Below are 21,699 nucleotides of genomic sequence, written 5' to 3'. Positions count from 1 at the left end.
ATTTTTGCAAACTCCATTTAATAATAGCTTATAGGATTTAAGCATCAATGGCTGCTAAAATCCAAACAAGCGACAGCCTGGCATCATGTATCTTTATATAATTACCAACACCATCTATAGTTTTGCCAGAGGGATTGAACTAGAGTGTAACCTAGTCTCTTCATACAGCTGCTAAGTTGTAGGAAATCCAGAGTGCAGTGATACATGTGGACCTACACCAAGATTATTCAGTCATCAAAACCCAGAGTTTGGAAAACTATACAGGTCAAACAAAATGGCCGTTTAAGGAAATAGAAAAGTTAAAAGGAAAACCTGTAAATTAAAAAAAAAAAAAAAAAAGACGTAAAGTAGTACTAATTTTTTAAATGAATAAGACTAAATTCTAATGTCAAGAGGAGCATTTTTGTGTAATAATGTTATTAAAAATGCAAGGAAATGAGAACTAGAAAGTCCACATAATAGTTACCAGAAGAATAAGGGGCCTGTGGTTGGCATGTCTCATATGGAAGGGTTTCAGAAGTGGCTGCGAAAGTACTTTTCCTTAACTTAGAGCTGCCTTACAATACATGATTAAGCTATATATTTAAATTGTGTGGTTTTATCTTCCTGTATTTTATTTCATAATATATTTTATTACTTTATTTTATTTTATTTTATTTTATAATTATATTTTTAAAAGTTATTTTTGGAACTGAGTGCTGAAAAACAAAAATTAATTAAAAATAATTAAAAAATTAATTCTGTTAATTCTGTTTGACTTTTTAAAAGGGATTTATACTACAATTGGAAATTTGGGGGAAAATGATAAGTATTAAAAAGCAGAGTTCTGGCATACAGTTGTGAGAAAATCATTTCAGGAAGAGAGTAACATAGATGATGTTAATAGAAAAAGTGATATAATTCATTACTTTGCATAAATTTTCAAGTGCATGGGCATATCATTGTATTTTTACATATAAAGTGGGCCAAAGGAAAAGTATGTGTCACAAATATGAAGATGGACCTGGAATAAGCACATTTTTTTTATTAGCAGCATCTTAAAGTTGTAAAGAAAAACTCCAACACTTCACAAATATGATTAATGGTAATTATTTGAGTATGGATTTTTGAAGATGATGTGGATGAGATAATCTTGCTTCAAATATTTATTTATTTATTTATTTATTTATTTATTTATTTATTTATTTATGGATGAAAGGTATGACTTTCAAATGCAACAATATGGATTCCATCATTCCCATGGGGATATTCTCCTAGTTTCTTTTGTATACCAATTAGTTTATACTGAATCCAAACCCCAACCAAAGATTTATTAATTTTCAAACAAATTATTTTCCCAGAAACCTATAGCTTCTCATTAACAGTTTTGGATTTTCTTTTATTATATTTATGGTATTTGTTAATCTATTCATTTCTTTCAAGAATATTTATAGTATCTACTGTTATTTCCTATTAGAACTTTAATGATTTTTTAAGTTCAGCTTGAGCATAGAATGCCAAAGATATGTTTTTATTCAGAAAATGTCTAAAAATAAACATCTAAGAAAAAATGTACAACATACACAGTTTCACCATATGTTAAGGACTTTGTTAACCAAAATTCAACGAAGTGAATTTTAAAGATCTAATTGGTTTTATTGAATGATTCATGAATCAGACAACATCCTATCTAGCAATACAAAAGAACTTCAAAAGGCTACAGAAAGAGAACAGGTTTTAAAAACAGGACTGGTGGGGTACCTGGGTGGCTCAGTCAGTTAAACATCCAGATTTTGAATTTGGCTCAGGTCCTGATCTTCCTGTTTGTGCAATTGAGCCCTGAATCGGGCTCTGCACTGACAGTATGGAGCCTGCTTGGGATTCTTGTTCTCTCTGCCCCTACCCTGCTCTCTCTCTCACTCTCTCAAAATAAATAAACATTAAAAAAAAAATTCCACAAAATAACATCTTCCTTTAGAAAGTAAATTAGCTTTTAAGTCTTGGTGAGCTTAGCATAAGTGACTTCATTATCAATGTATTGTTTCATTTTAACAGCATTAAGGTGAGAAATATAGTAGAGAGGGAAAAACATATGACAATACAAAGACTATTTAATGGAAGATTAAGGTGAATAAGTTTATAAAATGCCAGGACTTTGAATTGTTGTAGAAAAAATTGAGAAAGCTTGTTAAACAGTAAAGCTTTGATCCTAAGAATATTTTATGTTAGAAGTGTAAATATTGATCAGTATTAAAATAGAGTATGTTTCTCTTTTCTTATTCAGATATCACCAGTAGCATAAGAAATACCAATTAGATATCTGAGAAATTCTTAAAACTCAAATAGAACATCTCATTTGCATATAAATAAAAGAAGTATCATTTGCATCTCAGGTTATATCAGTCTGTGGGAGATTAGTTCTTTTTCATTACAATTTATTTTAAGCCATTTTATCAGACCTAGTTATTTCATGCCTTCCAGTATGAGCCTTCAGAGTGCAAAGACAAGAAAAAACAAAGACAATAAATGTGTTGCTCCTTCTCTCATTCACCTTTATTCAGGAACTTCTGCACTAAAATCTAGAAATGGTGGCTTTAGTTTTGAAAGTTTTTTCTTTTTTTTTTTTTTAAATTTGTTTTAACGTTTATTTATTTTTGAGACAGAGAGAGACAGAGCATGAACAGGGGAGGGTCAGAGAGAGAGGGAGACACAGAATCCCAAGCAGCTCCAGGCTCTGAGCCGTCAGCCCAGAGCCCGACGCGGGGCTCGAACTCACAGACCGCGAGATCGTGACCTGAGTTGAAGTCGGACGCTTAACTGACTGAGCCACCCAGGCGCCCCAAAAGTTTTTTTTTCAATATATGAAGTTTATTGTCAAATTGGTTTCCATACAACACCCAATGCTCATCCCAAAAGGTGCCCTCCTCAATATCCATCACCCACCCTCCCCTCCCTCCCACCCCCATCAACCCTCAGTTTGTTTTCAGTTCTTAAGAGTCTCTTATGCTTTGGCTCTCTTCCACTCTAACCTCTTTTTTTTTTTTCCTTCCCCTCCCCCATGGGTTTCTGTTAAGTTTCTCAGGATCCACATAAGAGTGAAACCATATGGTATCTGTCTTTCTCTATATGGCTTATTTCACTTAGCATAACACTCTCCAGTTCCATTCTCTAAAGAAGACATCCGGATGGCCAACAGGCACATGAAAAGATGAACAACGTCGCTCCTCATCAGGGAAATACAAATCAAAACCACACTCAGATATCACCTTACGCCAGTCAGAGTGGTCAAAATGAAGAAATCAGGAGACTATAGATGCTGGAGAGGATGTGGAGAAACGGCAACCCTCTTGCACTGTTGGTGGGAATGCAAATTGGTGCAGCCACTCTGGAAAGCAGTGTGGAAGTTCCTCAAAAAATTAAAAATAGACCTACCCTATGACCCAGCAATAGCACTGCTAGGAATTTACCCAAGGGATACAGGAGTACTGATGCACAGGGGCACTTGTACCCCAATGTTTATAGCAGCACTCTCAACAATAGCCAAATTCTGGAAAGAGCCGAAATGTCCATCAACTGATGAATGGATAAAGAAATTGTGGTTTATATAGACAATGGAGTACTACGTGGCAATGAGAAAGAATGAAATATGGCCGTTTGTAGTTTTGAAAGTTTTATTTTGGCTTCCTTTAATTGTAAATCTATAAGGAGGATGGATCAAACTAACAGTATTTTATTTGAACATTTAGTCTAACCTGTAGATATATTGTTAAATACATTTTTTTTTACAGAAATCTGTGTCATTGTATCATTGTGGGCTATTCAAGGGATCAAATTTAATATCCCAATGTGCCTATGGCTGATTATATAAATTTATATTAAGGTGACCATTTAGATTTCCTGTTGCAGCTGTAACAAATTACCACATACTTAGTGTTTGAAACAACACACACAGATTTGTTCTCTTATAGTTCTGGAGGTCAGACCTGTTCCTTCTGGAGACTCTAACAGAGAATCACATTTTGTGTCATTTCTAACATCAAGAGGCCAGCTCTATTCCATAGCTTGTGCTCTCACCCTCCATCTTCAAAGCCAGCAGTGTAGTATCTCTCAATCTCTTTCTTTCTGATTCCATTGGTAAATCACCTGTTCTCTGACTTTCATGCTCTTGCCTCCCTCTTATAACTACCCTAATGATTACTTGAGGCCCACCTGGATAATTCAGGGTGGTTTCCTCATTAAAGATTCTTAGTCACATCTACAAAGTTCTGTTTTCCATATAAGGAAATATACTCATATAATATAATTACCATTTCTGGAGATAAGGACTTGGACATCTTAAAGAGACCATTATTCTGTCTACCACGTAAGCTTTACTTTGATGAATGTCCCTATAAAAGTATACTAAATACTTAAATATTCTGGGTAATAAAACATACTTTGTCACTAATCTGGGAAGCATTAAGCATAGTCTATAATGATCTAGAGACCTTGAGTTTTTATATCCAGGATGGAAGGAAATTCTGTCACCTGAGCTGGGTGACCTTGAGTTGAGCAACTTAGTTATAAGCATGTTCCAACTTTTTTAGTTGAGCGATACTAGTTTTCCCATTATAGCTAAAAATGGGTGGCATATAGAAATAAATTAACTTACCCAGGATCATGGAAGTTTTCCAGCCTCAGACCCCAGTTGAGTGGAAACATGAAGCTTTGGGAAAGCTGAGAAAGAAATTAGAGCAAAGAAAAAAAGTAGGTTATCACTAATTGCATAAAGTTTAATACAGGTGTGTTGGGTTATAAAAGAACAAATTCGAGAAAAATGTCAAACTCATAGAGACTTAAATAAGTGGGTTAACAATCACATTTTATGTTGCTGTATTTTTATAATATGCACTTCAGAGAATAGCTTAATTCAAATTGATATTAAGCTACATAATGAAGGAATGTAAAAAGCAAAACTAAATAAAAATACTCCATCTAGACAATTTAATTAGTGAAAATGTATTCATACACAAAAAATATTCCATGAAAAAACAAAAAAATTGCCTAGCATTATGTTAAAATGTCAAAAAGCATATATCTTAAAAAATACATGAAAATACAAATTCATATAATATAATCATTTTCAGCCTTAATCACATTTAAAAATATTTAACCCATGTGGATATATATTATAAAATATAATATGAAACTAAAGTTTCCTTAAAGTATGGTTTTATAATATCAATGTTTAGATTAATGGATATTTAATAGAAAGCTTAAAACAAAAAAAACCATATGGCATTTAAAGCCTTTTATTTTAGGTATGCTATATTTTAGTGCAAAATTAAACAGAACATTCAAAATATTATTGCAACATGAGTTTAAAAAGTACTTGCACTACTGAGTGACTATATATTTTTCTGGTTTCTTTTCCCTAATGAGTCCAAATCTGTGTAGTGGGAGGAAGAATTAGTCTAAGAAATGTTTGCTGATCCAGTGATCCAGTAGGGCTTCCTGGTAACTTAGTGTCTGCGTGGGTGCCTGAACTAAAAACGTGTTTCCTCAGAGACTTATTACCTCTTCCTGTTTCTAGTCAGGGTAGAATCTAGTATGAAGTTGAGGTTCAGATAACTTTGTGGTGGAGAGAGTAGGGAAATGTGAAGAAGTTTGGATGCTTGAATTGGCACAATATTCTCTCACCCTCTCTGAAATATACTTTGGTATATTTCATATTATGAAATATTCATATTTCACATTATGAAATATTCATATCTCATATTATGAAATATTCATATTTCATATTATGAAGTGTTCATATTTCATATTCATTCATATTATTTGTATTCATACTATTCATTCATTTCATATTCATTCATATTATTTCATATGGTATATTCATATTATATGAATTATCCGTTTGTATTACTGGGTGCTAATTGCTTACAGTTAATGATCTTAACTACTTTCAGGGATTTCGTGATTGTGGTCATTTGCTCTCAGTTTCAAGGCTCCTGAGTGCTAAAGCCACTTTTTTTTTTTCCCCAATGCAACCCTCTTCTGGTCCAAAATGACCTAAGATATGCAAAGGGGTGTGTATGCTCAAACAGTCACCCAGGCTTGCAGGAAATTTTTAGTGATCTGATCAGCATTGGCAGACAGGAGTTTCCCCATCCAGTTCTATTCTTCTCTAGCCACTTCTGCCTGTGCCGCTGTATCAGTGCCCTGCACATGCTGGGTGTGGTTGAATGCACAGACACTCCTGGAGGCACACCTGCTCTCATTAATCAATCAAGGATGCCCTGATATTATATATATAATAGCAACACATTTTTCAGAAATGGACTTAATTTTTCCATAATTGCCTCTTTGGAGATGATCTTGATTCATGTTTTTTAACATAATTATGAATAAAATACTGGATATTTAAAATTTTTGATGTTTTTATTTTTCCCATTCAAAGACACAACCAGAAGATCAGCAAAAGTCCATAGTAACTTTGATAATGAGGACAAGGAGGAAGGCTTTGCAAATTGGTGAGAACTACTGGGATAAAATATGCTTCTCTGCAAGTAAGGAAGGAAATCAACTAGAATAGATAGGCTGTTGGTCTGAGCAACACTGGGATTGCTGACATTGCGTAAAGAGAATGGAAAGAGGAGTGATAAAGTCATTCTTGTGTACCTGGAGTCAAACTACTTACCAATGGTTTAATATTTCAGTGAATTGCAATCTAATGTTGGTTTAAGACGATGTCCTGATTCCCTGACTCTCTGAAAAGAGCTTCTGACACAAATTAGGGGACATGGATAGAAGGAGAGAATGAAGCATTACTGAAAGAACTAATTCCCAGAAAACATACAAAGATTGCTTCTTTTTCAGTGATAGTAATAGTCATACAAACATGAAGAAAACGAAAACTCTGAAATGGCTGTAATTAAAAGCCTGGGAGAGGTAGAAAGAGCAGTCATGAGAAATGTTGCTGGAAAAGGGATTAAGAGAAGGATTAAAATACAAACTACAGGTATATATGAGAAATTTTAAAATAATAATATCCATAAAAAACTGTAGATATAAAGCATATATCTGTGAAGAGAAAAGTAAAACTAAATGAATACAAATGGTGACATCAACCAGCATACCTAATTCCTTACATTCATGTTAGGTGAAACATGGAAAGTGGAAGCAGGAGAAAACATTTCAATACTGAAATAAATTAAAGTTCTCTTAAACCAATTCATAGTTATTTTAAAATTGCTAATACTGCATTTTTTTGCACATAAAATGTGGACAGGGCATTGAGAAGTATCTCAAAGATGAATAAGATAGGGGCACTTGATTTGAAGGAATTTATAATTTAGTGAGATATACAAATAAATACTATATGTCTATCATTTACCACAACCCCCCTCCCCCCAAAAGGAAGATATAAATAAAGGTGCCTGAAAACATCTAAAAGGGAAAGTTTATTTTGACTCACATGTCAGCATCTACCCAACAAAGCTTGCAACAAATCTGACATAGAGTCATACGTCTCTGAGTGCTTGTATTAAAAGTAAAGTAAAACATCCTAAATGGAATTCTACTTAAAAATCCTATTTTGTGTTAAATCAGTGTTTTAAATTTATATTCATTGTGTTTTAATCTCTTAGCCAAAAAATATAAATCTAATGGCATGCAAGGTACTCTCTTCTCAAAATCAAACATTTCCAACTATTTTATCGTATACCACGTATTTTCTTTATAACTCCTGGATTATAATAATCCTTAAATTTGTTAATATACCTACCTATTTCTTACTTCCTTCCATTATTCCCTTCCTCCCCTTTCTCTCTACCTTCTTCCCTCCCTTCTTTCTCCCTTTGCCTTCTCTTCCCTCTTTTTTTTCCCTCCATCCATTCCATTTTTTTAAAATTAATTGACTTTATATTTAAAGCTGTTTTAGGTTTACAGAAAAATGAGCAGAAAATACCAAGTTTTTGTATTCCCCCTCAATCCCCTAGCCCCCTCTCATTTCTCCTATTTTTAACTTCTTTTATTTGTGTAGTAAATTGGTTACATTTGATAAGTCAATCATTGATACATTATTATATACTATGACACATAGTTTGCATTACTGTTCACTGTTTGTGTTATACATCCTAGGGATTTTGACAAATATAATGTCATGTATGTACCATTTTTCTGTGCCCTTTTCAAAAATTCTTCCTCTCTCCTTTAATTCCTTCAACTAATTACCTATTGACTGAGAACTAGGACTTTAAGAAAATGTACTCATTTAGTGTCAGTAAATGTGGGTAAGGCAGTGCCTAGGTGGGTTAGTCAGTTTAGCATCCTACTCTTGATTTCAGATCACGTCATGATCTGGGTTTGTGAGCTGGAGCCCCACACTCTGCTCCAAGCTGTCAGTGCAGGATTCTCCCTCTCTTTTTCTCTCTTTGCCCCTCCCTCACTCACACTTTCTCTCTCTCTCTCTTTCAAAATAAATAAACGTTCAAAAAGTGGCAAGACAAAGTCTGCACCAAATTGACACAGATGTTTATGTAACAGATAAACAGAGAGACAGTTCCATATTGCAAAGTAAAAGCATTTACCATAGGAACACAATAAAGACAGGCAACTTACTGTTTTTGTACAGCTCAAAAGTTAATGTTTCAGATTTGAAAGATTAGGGCATATGCTAGAAAGTACAAATATTATTTATTGATTGTTCACTGGGGGGGATGTTTGCTCCTCAAAGGAGAGGTAGAAGCTGTGCCTGGAGAGATATGCAATAGTCTGGTAATTAAAGGTATTAAATGCAATGTACAAAGTTAGAAAACTGGCCAAAGTTAACATTGCTTAAGGCAATTGGCTGGTGATTTGAGAAAGAAAAATACATGTTAGGTAGTTACAAATGTCAAAATAGAAAAAGAATTTGTGTGGGGTTTTGCCATATCTTAAAAAGGAAAATCTCAAAAGCATGACAACACACACACATTTTTGAAAATTTAAAAAATTTGGAGAAAGTGTTTGTAGGATTCAGTTGAAGTGCCTGATTTTCTACATAAAACTTGAGAATTCTGACACATCTAGTGTGAATGTCACATTTCTAATAACATAGCAGTATCATGTTCTGCGTTAATAAGAATCTTATAAACAATTAGCATTATATAGACACTTTTTATTAAAAGTTATAAGATAATATGTTTAACAACCCTTTCAAGTAAACCTGTATCTTGTAGTACATGGCAGTTTTGGGAAATTTTTATTCACTTGCCTCATTTTCACGTGAAAAGGTTTTGTTCCACCAGCCCCTTGTGTTTTTTGTTATGTTTTTGTTTTGTTTTGTTTTTGTTTTTTGTTCTGTTTTTGTTTGTTTGTTTGCACTTTATAAACCACTTCCTGACCTAATTGGGGTGTGGCATATATTGTTTCATGTTTGCCTGGGTGGACCCAATCTAATAAATAGTTACAAACAATGGAGATATTTTTCTTTCTTGTTTTTCCTTTATTCCACACTACTTGTAGCAAAACTGCAAAAATATATGGAGTCTTCTACACTAATACTTTCCTAAGAAGTGCTGTTTCAAGCTTCAGGGTGGATAGAGGTGTGTATATTCAGGTGTTCAAATTTGGAACCACTTTCTCCAAATAGCCTATGAAAAGTGGTAGAATATTCTACCCCAAAATGTGCCAGTTTGGCATAAGGATTCTTTTGAGAAATAGGCACTTGAGAATCAGTAGATGCAAGGTCATTCTAATTTCCTTTACTTTCTGAAAACAGGAGATAAAAACTCCATGTGAAAGATACTCTCCCTGTACCAAGAGAAAAGAAACATTCTTTGACAGGGAAGCAGAGACCAGAGAAAATTCTGTACAAATAGACCTGGGTAAAATAATTATTTTCTTCTTTAGACTTCCCACATAGTTCAGTTACTTTTCAAAACTGCCTGTCTCTGTTCAACCTAGTATAAAAGGATTTAGATTTTGCCACTTCTTTGGGTCTCCCTTTCCTTATGAGGACTCTTGTGTCGCATAAAACTTAAATTTGTATGTTGTTTTCCTGTTAATCTTTCTTATGTCAATTTAATTCTCAGGCCCAACGAAAAATTAAAAAGGATAGAGGGAAAATCTTGCCCCCTCTACATCTATCAGTACAAACCAGGAATTCTCATTTCTATTTACATGACCCACCTTCCCTCCCTCTGTGACTACGGAGGAAAATAAAGGCTTGTTAGTCATTGCATCTCTCTGATACAGTATTTTTGGTGTGTTAATATAAATTAATATCTTGGGAATTTTTGGAAAGAATACCCTATGTTAGAATTTTTAATGTATTCTTTAATCTCCATAGTTTCATTCATTTAACTCTTGACCTTGAAGTTATTTAAAATGGAATATATGAACATATATTTATATAGACACAATTCAACTAGTTATATTCACTTTTCTCCTTGAAACTAGCATAAATGAAATTAAAAATAGGGTGACAAGAAATCTTACCAAAATAAACTAAATTCATATATAGGGTGTGGCTTTCTGAAATATTTTATTATAGTGACACAGATATATAACTTCAGATCCAGACAGATCCTTGGTAAACATTCAGAAATTATTTAGATGTAATTTTGATACCAGTAGGAATTGTCGCCTATAATAATAGAAAATGAGAAAGAAGGGGGGGGGAGGTGAGGGGTGGGAGACATTATTTTAATCAAATCATAAAATAGAAACAGGTTGCTGCAGAATTGTGTAAGGATATAAAATCCAATGTAATTGTACCAAACTGTTACTAGGGCCAAATAGGAAACTTTAAATTCTAACACTAGAAAATATAAAATTTGTCCAGATAATAAAGGTTGGTAAATATTATTTTAGTATGTGTGTATGTGTAGGGAGAGATTTAGACATGTTTATCTCCCTAGCTCAAACACAAGACTAAGACATGATATGAACTTGAACACATAGACATGAACAGTAAGACCATAGTCGTGGTTCCAGTTTAACTGACACAATAAAACATGGGATACTCTGCATGTGTAAATATGTATGACAGTTATCACCCTGAATAAAAATTATCTGGCAAATAAATAACCTTAGTAACCTGAGCTGTTAACCTCATTTCATTTTTGTTAATTCTAATTTACTTGGAATATTGTAATTATATCATTAAGGTTAAGAGTTTTTTAACCCTGAAAAGGTTTAGAATATAATATAGAGATGATGTAAATCATATACACATTAATGATATCTTTTTGTTTAGGGATAATATCTGCATTTGGAATAAAAACGTAATGATTAAGATAATTAACTGTTGTAGAGACTCTGAAAATGCAGTTTGGTAGTTCTATTTAAAATGTGTAACTGAATGGTAGGTTTTACACTTCATATTTTAATTTAAAAGGTCTTTGAAGATTTTACTAACTGCAAGCAATGGAATATTGAAGACAACTTGAATCTATTTATAAATTTACTATATTGAATTTATTATTATGGATTGAATAATTAGGATTAAAATACCAGTAACTGATATTTTCAGAGAATTTTATGTTGATTAAAGTAAATAAAAAATCCCAGGTGTCTGTTTCTATCAGAGGAAATTGTAGTACTTTATTTTCCCCTTTGAAGAGTATCTTGTGATTTTTTTTTCATTTTTTTTTGAAATTGTATTCCATTAGGCTAAGATATTTGATTTGTCTCCTTAGAGAAGTTACGTTTTATATCATGTATAAAATGAGACTCTTAAATCAGATGATTTTTAAATGCCCTTGCACTAAGCATCAGAAACAAAAACGTGAAGACTATAATCAAAGAATTCAATCTGTTAGGGGCTCTTTTAAAAAAAAGGTAAAATCATAGTCTCACACATGGCTACGGAGAGATTGCTTCCTGCAGAGAGACAAGAACTGAATGAGAAGCTGTGCATTGCTGAGGGTTCTGAGTCCCCACACAACCAGAGAGGAGAAACCCCACTGAGCATCTTGGTCATTCAGTGGAGACCAAAAAAACCCCAAAAAACCCAAAAAACAAAAAAAAGCCACTCTTACCTCATCTTCTTAGAGTTTGAAATAATATCTTGCTAGTATCTGACATACATTTTAAAGACGAACTCAGACTGCTCTTTTATTAGTGTGAATATGTGTTTTTATATATGTACATTTTATGTTCTATTCTTGAAAAAATATGGGTTTAAACAGAAGATTTATTGTCATGATTCTAAACACTTACCTTGATTTTTAAAATATAGCTTAAAATTCCATGAGCTAAAATATTTTATAAGAAAACTTGTAGGAAGTTTTTGCTAGCTATTGAAATGGCTTTAGGCATTCATCTTTGAGAAGCTGAAGAAAACAGTCTTCAAGTTAAACACACACATACACACAGGCACAATCAGTAGCATTCACATTTCAAGTTTTAATGACCTTCGTGGAAGTCCATGTATTTCAAGTTCCAAATGCCCAGCCAAGGCATTCCTTGGATAGAGTTCTCATTAATTGAAATATTTTTTTTCCCCTGAAGAGTAACTTATACATATCTACTGAAGAGCAGAGTTTAAGGCTAGAGATTAAAGGTTTATCTTCAATGCCTCCATATTTTTCATCTCAAAATTCATGCTACTTTACTGTGTTTCAATTGATTTTTTCATTACTATGGATTATGTTTAATGTTCTAATTCTTAATATTTAAAAGTAATAGTGTTTTTTAAAAAATAACTCATATTTTAAAAGTAATTTCCTTCAATAGTTAAATATACATTGTATAATGATCTAATTATACGTTTCATATATTTGAAATATATGCTAAATTCAGTTGTCTGAAATCTGTGAGGAATCAGGAGATGTTTGCCTCCAGTTGGTCTTTTACAAAGGGTAATAGGCTACTTCTCGGCTGTATCTGACTAAGGCATCAGATTTGAGAGGAAACAGTTTTCAAACTAAAATGCTGCTGTGCTTTCTTATCCCTCAACTCAAGGGTTTCTTTGACTTACTCTTCCAGTCTATCGCTAATACTCTCTCCCATTAGCTACTGCTGAATATCCTCCTGTAGACTCTACAAGTCTTAGATCAGGTGCATGGGCAACATCAGCTCTGTAGCAAAGGATACTAGTGGTTCTTGCATTTCTCCTGTGTTGTTGAGAGACATGTGCGGGTTCTTTCTTTCAAGTATGTTCTTCCTCTTCCTTGTAAGTTCTGCCTCATCCTTTTTGCTTCTACCTTGTCTTAATTGGTTTCAGTTTGTTTTCTTCTTCCCTTTTTCACATTCAACCTTCCTTCAGCTGCTGTCAGCTGCTGTCTTGGCTGACCTATAGAATCTTCACACCCAATGCTATAAACAGAAGCAACAGCCAGGCATATACTTTTCAGTCAGCCCCCACTATTTTGTAAGAGTTCATATCTGCGACAAATCTCTTATATCACTCATATTCGTTATACTTCTCTGATAAGTTTTGACAGATAAATATACTATTTATTATCGCAAGAAAAACATAAGAATCTAGAACCTAAACATTCATATGATCTCCATTTGGAAAACACTAAAACATTTTTAAGTAATGGATAAAAAGAACCTTAGATAAAGGAAACATACTATTGAATGAGATGAATGAGATAACCTATAAGCATTGTTTTTTACAATTAATTTTAAAATTAAATTTTAATAAACATTTCATTTGGTTATATATATTTTTTTATTTTTATTTTTTAATTTTTTTAACATTTATTTATTTTTGAGACAGAGAGAGAGAGAGAGCATGAACAGGGGAGGGTCAGAGAAAGAGGGAGACACAGAATCTGAAACAGGCTCCAGGCTCTGAGCTGTCAGCACAGAGCCTGACGCGGGGCTCAAACCTACGGACTGTGAGATCATGACCTGAGCTGAAGTCAGACGCTTAACTGACTGAGCCACCCAGGCGCCCATCATTTGGTTATATATTAAGAAACTTGATGAACTGTTCCTAAATATGTGGAAGAAAAAAATCACAAATAGCTAGGACAGTTATAAACATAATATGTATAAACAGGTAAAATTCTCTTCCAAATATTAAGACACTTCAAAAAACCATAGCAATGAAAGCATGTCCTCATTTCAGGATCACAATCAAGGTTTGGCTGCATAAATTGTGAGTTTAAATGGAAATTATGTAGACACTATATCTCATGGGTATCACATGAGGCTTGCCTAATTTGTGTCTTCACAGTAATGTAGTGAGATATGTAGTAGTGATTAAGCCAATGTAATGTTGCTAATCAGTTCTAAAATCAGTATTTTTGGTTTAATAAATTTTTTACATTTAGTAGTTTTCCATGCTGCTGTATGAAACTACCAAAAATTTAGTAGCTTAAAAAACAGTATGTTTATTGGTTTACATTTCTGTAGAAATCTGGCATGGGTCTCAGTGGGCTAAAATCAAACTGTTGGCAGACCTAGGTTCCTTTTTGGAGGGTCTAAGTGCAGGGTCTTTCCAGATTCTAGGGAGTACCTATACTCTTTCTTACATTGTCAAAGGCAGTAACTATGTCTCTCTGTGACCATTTTTCAGTAGTCCCATCTGTTTATGACTCTGAACTCAGCCAGAGAATGGCCTCCAATTATAATGACCCATGTGACTAGATTTAACTCTTTGAATAATCCAAAATAATTTCCCCATCTTTGTGTTCATAACTTAATACCATCTACAGAGACATTTTTGCTGTGTGAGGCAACATTTTTTCTGGTTCCAGAGGTTAGGTTGTGGACATTTTAGGGGAGATTTTATCTACCTTTAACATATGGTGCCAGTTAAGGTGATAAAATGAGTACCTAATATGAATAGGAACAGTGGTCTCAGAAAGTTCTTCACTACAACACAAGAAGCCTCAGCGTTTTTAGATCTGTGGATTTTCTCCTTAGTGCAGGGGTGTGAAGTCTCTTGACTCTCCTAAAGTGTGAATGTTGTCTTTCACGAGCACCTCTGACCTTGCTTTGACCAAAACTCTTGAGAGATGCCATCTACAATTTTACCGTAGGATTCCTGGATCTGATCATAGTAATATTTTCAGAAAGTTTGGAGCCTAATTGAGACTGATAATGAACAATTTAAGTCATAGTTTTATTCCAATTTATGTGATTTTGTTTTCATTAGAAGCACCTTACTTCTTGCATATGGATAAGACAGATGGTTGCCTTTAAATAGTGTTGATATAAACTTAGATGATAAAAGTGTAATATTTTGTCAGAGAATCAAGCATATTCAGAGTATATCAATGACATGAGCTCTTAAAAAAAGATCCAAATACATGAAATTGATGATGGGCTGGGGGTGAGTGTGTTAGAGGATGGAAAACCTGATGAAGCAAACAAACATTAGGAGAGAACGTACTTGAATAAGCATACTGCAAGTTAAGAGGTAGAATTAGAAGATAGCTTGTTTTTGAGTTTGTGATTTAGATGATTGTTTGAGAGATGAAAAATTTAACCTCAAAACTGGAAATGGGTTGTTGAAGAAGAATGGAAGAGAAAAATTGTGATGGAAGGTCTGTTTTCATGTATGCTTAAATAACATATGTTAATGAGAGGAGTTTTAATATAGTAGAAGGATGTGATACAGAGCTTGAGCTATCAAAGGAGGATATAGGTTTAGCAGAAAGTAAATCAGTAATCCTTATATAAAGGTCATGGGAACACCATAGAAACATAACATGTTACTCAGTGGAACCAGAATTTTTAACACTGGATGGAAAAGCAATATTTTGAAAATAATGTTCGGAAGCAAGGATGATACTAGTGCCATTTCTGTACTCTGAGTTATATGTAGCATGCAAAAAACTAATACTTTCAGGTGTTAAGGGAAATAAGAACCAAGTTATAGTTCAATAAAATCAAGGAGTAACATTCAGGGGAACACTTGTTTAACATAAATAGAATCTTCAAAGTACCTTCTGGAAAAGTTAGTTGGAGGGAAAGGAGCTATTAAATACATCTAAATGTACAGATCATGCAATAGGCAATTTAAATTAAATACATGATAACGAATATGGTACAGGCACCAAACAACCAGGACAGATACTGAATAAAATAGCCAGTAGAGTCATACTCATTTTTAGAAGCTGAACATTGGCGTTAGAGTTCTGTTCTAGAAATGATAGAAAGCTTGCACTTAAGACAGTGTCATAAAAAAAAATGGAAAGACAGGCATGTATATTGTAGTGGAGAATGGAACACACAGGCTTAGGTTGATGAACCCAAGATGGTATTAACCATAATCTCATGAATAGCTACAGTGATTGTTACCATTTGTGTCAGCAGTGTGCAAACACAATAGAATCAGATAGTTTTTCTCTCTTTAGAAGCATCTAGCAGTAATTTTAAATAAAACCACCTAGAGAACTACTGGTAAAGCTACTCCTATGGTGATAGAAAGGAAAATTTCAAAGGCCTATTGATTGGTAAGGATTCATAGCTGCTTCCCTGATTAAAATAGAAGAGAAATTATCTAAATATTGGTTATTCTTTCCAACTGTACCTTGTGTGTGTGTGAGTGTGTGTGTGTGTGTTTGGGAGAGAAAATGAGAGAGAAAGAGAAATTGGGGGCATGAATTGAATGATCTGGGGTTTTTTTTAGCTTTGTGTTTACATTGATTCTGTATTATCATGTCATCACTTTGCACTTTTGGAATCATATATGAAAACGTTCTGGTCATTTTTACTCTTCTGTACAGAAAATGACATTCACTTAAAGGCCAAGTCCTCAGAAGAAAGCACTATTTTTGGAAAAGTGTTTCTGTACAAGTCTGTGTCTCTATCATGTTTCCTACAAAAACAGCAGGAATTTTTAACAATGATTCCTGAACTCTATATAATTCCACTGTTTTTAGAAAGCAAATTTCAAGCAGCCTTTCTCAGAGACAGTAACCCACTGAGAGCATAGCAAATACAGTTTTACCTATTATCTTGGATTTACTTCTATTTTCTGGTCTTTACTACTAGTGTCAGTGCCTAGTCCCTACACTTTCTCTGAAGGCAAAGTGAGTCTAAGAAAAATGAAGCCAAGAATTGATTTACTATTCAGCACATCCCGTATAGAGATTGCATTTACTGGATTCATTTACAACTGATACATGCAGAAATTAGGTATATATCATATATGTTTGCTTAACAAAAAGGGGGAAATATGCTTGAAAAATTCTAAGGCTTAATCAATTTTACAGTTTTCCCTTCAGCTCTTTGTCCAATAGTTAGTAATTCTTAGAGACTCCTGTACTGCTGGATGACTCCAGATCAATGATTTCTAATTGGTGTAGGGCAATTGGTACTATTCTTCAATGATTTTGTCCCTTCATATATTTCAGTGATATTTGCACATCTGCACTCTTCTGCTGATATTAGCACTTCCCTGTGTAACCATCATCTACTTCCTTCAAGAAAATTAGTCGTTGGGCAGAAACTGCATCATTTCAATATTTTTGCATTGAAAGTAAATTCTGTAAAGACACAAACTCACACACACATACATGCACATGCATCCTTCTCAGAGGTCTCTCTTCTTTCAGTTCCTTCACTGGTTTTTCTGGTCCATGCCATACCTATCCCATTTAAAACTGTTTTCAGTACCTTAGATCTATTGATATTTTACTGCTGAAGCCAATTGAGAAAGATGCTCAGGCCTTCCCCACCCCACCAAAACAAAAGAACCTTCCCATATCTCTGCACCCTATGATAGCTTACCATGAAACAGAATGCATCATTTAAAAAATTTTTTTTAAGTTCATTTATTTTGAGAGAGACAGAGACAGCAGGAGTAGGGGAGGGGCAGAGAGAGAAAGAGAAAAAATCCCAAGCAGGCTCTACACCAAGCTCAGAGCCCGATGAAGGGCTCAGACCCACAAAATCGTGAGTGAGGTCATGATCTGTGCCGAATCTGAGAGTCGGATGCCTAACCCTCTGAGTACCTAGGTGCCCCAGAAGGCATTATTATTTTTAATCTGTCCTTACTTCTTAACATACTTCAATCTGAGGTCTTCCTCCATCTCTTATATAATATCTTTGCAAAGTCATTATTGATCTCTATTTTTCTCTTTAAAATTGTACCCTTAGGAAAATAATTTTCCTAAGAAATTTATTTATTGTCATTGCTCCAACTACTACTTGTATTTCAAATGTTAGCTAATCTGAAGTACGGGCTTAGATTGACATTTTTTTGCAGGCAAGTATTTTGGGGGTTTTTTTGTTTGTTTTTTGGTTTTTTTTGGTGCTGATCTGTATAACCTATTTTTTTCATTTGTTTAAATTAATTTATTTTTTTAATTTTTTAAAATATGAAACTTATTGTCAAATTGGTTTCCATACAACACCCAGTGCTCATCCCAAATGGTGCCCTCCTCAATGCCCATCACCCACTTTCCCCTCCCCCCCGACCCCCATCAACCCTCAGTTTATTCTCAATATTTAAGAGTCTCTTATGGTTTACCTCCTTCCCTCTCTGTAACTTTTTCTCCCCCTTCTCCTCCCCCATGGTCTTGTGTTAAGTTTCTCAGGATCCACATATGAGTGAAAACATATGGTATCTGTCACTCTCTGCCTGACTTATTTCACTTAGCATAACACTCTCCAGTTCTATCCACATTGCTACAAAAGGCCAGATTTCATTCTTTCTCATTTACAAGTAGTATTCCAATGTATATATAAACCACAACTACCTTATCCATTCATCAGTTAATGGACATTTAGGCTCTTTCCATAATTTGGCTATTGTTGAAAGTGCTGCTATAAACATTGGGGTACAAGTGCCCCTATGCATCAGCACTCCTGTATCCCTTGGGTCAATTCCTAGCAGTGCTATTGCTGGGTCATAGGGTAGATCTATTTTTAATTTTTTGAGGAACCTCCACACTGTTTTCCAGAGTGGCTGCACCAGTTTGCATTCCCACCAACAGTTCAAGAGGGTTCCCGTTTCTCCACATCCTCTCCAACATCTATAGTCTCCTGATTTGTTCATTTTAGCCACTCTGACCAGTGTGCGGTGATATCTGAGTGTGGTTTTGATTTGTATTTCCCTGATGAGGAGCGACGTTGTTCATCTCTTCATATGCCTATTGGCCATCTGGATGTCTTCTTTAGAGAAGTGTCTATTCATGTTTTCTGCCCATTTCTTCACTGGGTTATTTGTTTTTCGGGTGTGGAGTTTGGTGAGTTCTCTATAGATTTTGGATACTAGCCCTTTGTCTGATATGTCATTTGCAAATATCTTTTCCCATTCCATCAGTTGCCTTTTAGTTTTGTTGATTGTTTCCTTTGCTGTGCAGAAGCTTTTTATCTTCATGAGGTCCCAATAGTTCATTTTTGCTTTTAATTCCCTTGCCTTTGGAGATGTGTCAAGTAAGAAATTGCTGTGGGTGAGGTCAGAGAGGTTTTTTTCCTGGTTTTTCCTCTAGGGTTTTGATGGTTTCCTGTCTCACATTCAGGTCCTTCATCCATTTTGAGTTTATTTTTGTGAATGGTTTAAGAAGGTGGTCTAGTTTCATTCTTCTACATGGTACTGTCCAGTTTTCCCAGCAACATTTGTTAAAGAGACTGCCTTTTTTCAATTGGAAAAAATTCCTCCTTTGTCAAAGATTAGTTGACCATACATTTGTGGGTCCAATTCTGGAGTCTCTATTCAATTCCATTGGTCTATGTGTCTGTTTTGTGCCAATACCATGCTGTCTTGATGATTACAGCTTTGTAGTAGAGGCTAAAGTGTGGGATTGTGATGCCTCCTGCTTTGGTTTTCTTCTTCAAAATTACTTTGGCTATTCGGGGCCTTTTGTGGTTCCACACGAATTTTAGGATTGCTTGTTCTAGCTTTGAGAAGGATGCTGGTGCAATTTTGATTGGGATTGCATTGAATGTGTAGATAGCTTTGGGTAGTATTGACATTTTGACAATATTTATTCTTCCAATCCATGAGCACATAATGTTTTTCCATTTCTTTGTATCTTCTTCAATTTCCTTCATCAGCTTTCTATAGTTTTCAGCATACAGATCTTTTACATCTTTAGTTAGGTTTCTTCCTAGGTATTTTATGATTCTTGGTGCAGTTGTGAATGGGATAAGTTTCTTTATTTGTCTTTCTGTTGCTTCATTATTAGTGTCTAAGAATGCAACTGATTTCTGTACATTGATTTTGTATCCTGCGACTTTGTTGAATTCATGTATCAGTTCTAGCAGACTTTTGGTGGAGTCTATCAGGTTTTCCATGTATAGTATCATGTCATCTGCAAAAAGTGAAAGTTTGACTTCATCTTTGCCAATTTTGATGCCTTTGCCAATTTTGATGCCTTTGATTCCCTTTTGTTGTCTGATTGCTGATGCTAGATCTTCCAACACTATGCTAAACAACAGCAGTGAGAGTGGACATCCCTGTCATGTTCCTGATCTCAGCGGGAAAGCTCTCAGGTTTCCCCATTGAGGATGATATTAGCTGTGGGCTTTTCATAAATGGCTTTTATGACGTTTAAGTATGTTCCTTCTATCCCAACTCTCTCGAGGGTTTTTATTAAGAAAGGATGCTGAATTTTGTCAATTGCTTTTTCTGCATTGATTGAGAGGATCATATGGTTCTTATATTTTCTTTTGTTAATGTGATATATCACGTTGATTGATTTCTGTATATTGAACGAGCCCTGCAGCCAAGGAATGAATCCCACTTGATCATGGTGAATAATTTTTTTATATGCTGTTGAATTCGATTTGCTAGTATCTTGTTGATGATTTTTGCATCCATATTCATCAGGGATAGTGGCCTGTAGTTCTCTTTTTTTGCTGGATCTCTGGTTTTGGAATCAAAGTAATGCTGGCTTCGTAGAATGAGTCTGGAAGTTTTCCTTTCCTTTCTATTTTTTGGAATAGCTTGAGAAGGATTGGTATTATATCTGCTTTAAAAATCTGGTAGAATTCCCCCCAGGGGAGCCATCTGGTCCAGGACTGTTATTTGTTGGGAGATTTTTAATAACTGATTCAATTTCTTCACTGGTTATGGGTCTGTTCAGATTTTCTATTTCTTTCTGTTTGAGTTTGGAAGTCTGTGAGTGCTTAGGAATTTGTCCATTTCTTCCAGGTTGTCCACTTTTTTAGCATATAATTTTTCATAGTATTCTCTGATAATTGCTTATATTTCTGAGAGGTGGTTGTAATAACTCCATTTTCATTCATGATTTTATCTTTGGGTCTTCTCCCTTTTCTTTTTGAGAAGCCTGGCTAGAGGTTATCAATTTTTTTTTTTTTTCAAAAAACCAACTCTTGGTTTCATAGATCTGTTCTACAGTTTTTTTTTTTTTTTAGATTCTATATTATTTATTTCTTCTCTGATCTTTATTATTTCTCTTCTTCTGCTGGGTTTGGGGTATCTTTGCTGTTCTGCTTCTAGTTTCTTTAGGTGTGCTGTTAGATTTTTGTATTTGAGATTTTTCTTGTTTCTTGAGATAGGCCTGTATTGCAATGTATTTTCCTCTCAGGTTGCCTTTGCTGTATCCCAAAGCGTTTGGATTGTTGTATTTTCATTTTCATTTGTTTCCATTTATTTTTAAATTTCTTCTCTAATTGTCTGTTTGACCCATTCATCCTTTAGTAGGGTGTTCTTTAACCTCCACGCTTTTGGAGGTTTTCCAGACTTTTTTCTGTGGTTGATTTCAAGTTTCATAGCATTGTGATCTGAAAGTATGCATGGTATGACTTCAATTCTTGTATACTTGTGAAGGGCTGTTTTTTGACCCAGTATATGATCTGTCTTGGAGAATGTTCCATGTG

Source organism: Panthera pardus, unplaced genomic scaffold (assembly GCF_024362965.1).
Source record: "Panthera pardus isolate Hobbes unplaced genomic scaffold, ASM2436296v1 HiC_scaffold_1, whole genome shotgun sequence".
NCBI lineage: Eukaryota > Metazoa > Chordata > Mammalia > Carnivora > Felidae > Panthera > Panthera pardus.
This window is presented reverse-complemented; position numbering follows the sequence as displayed.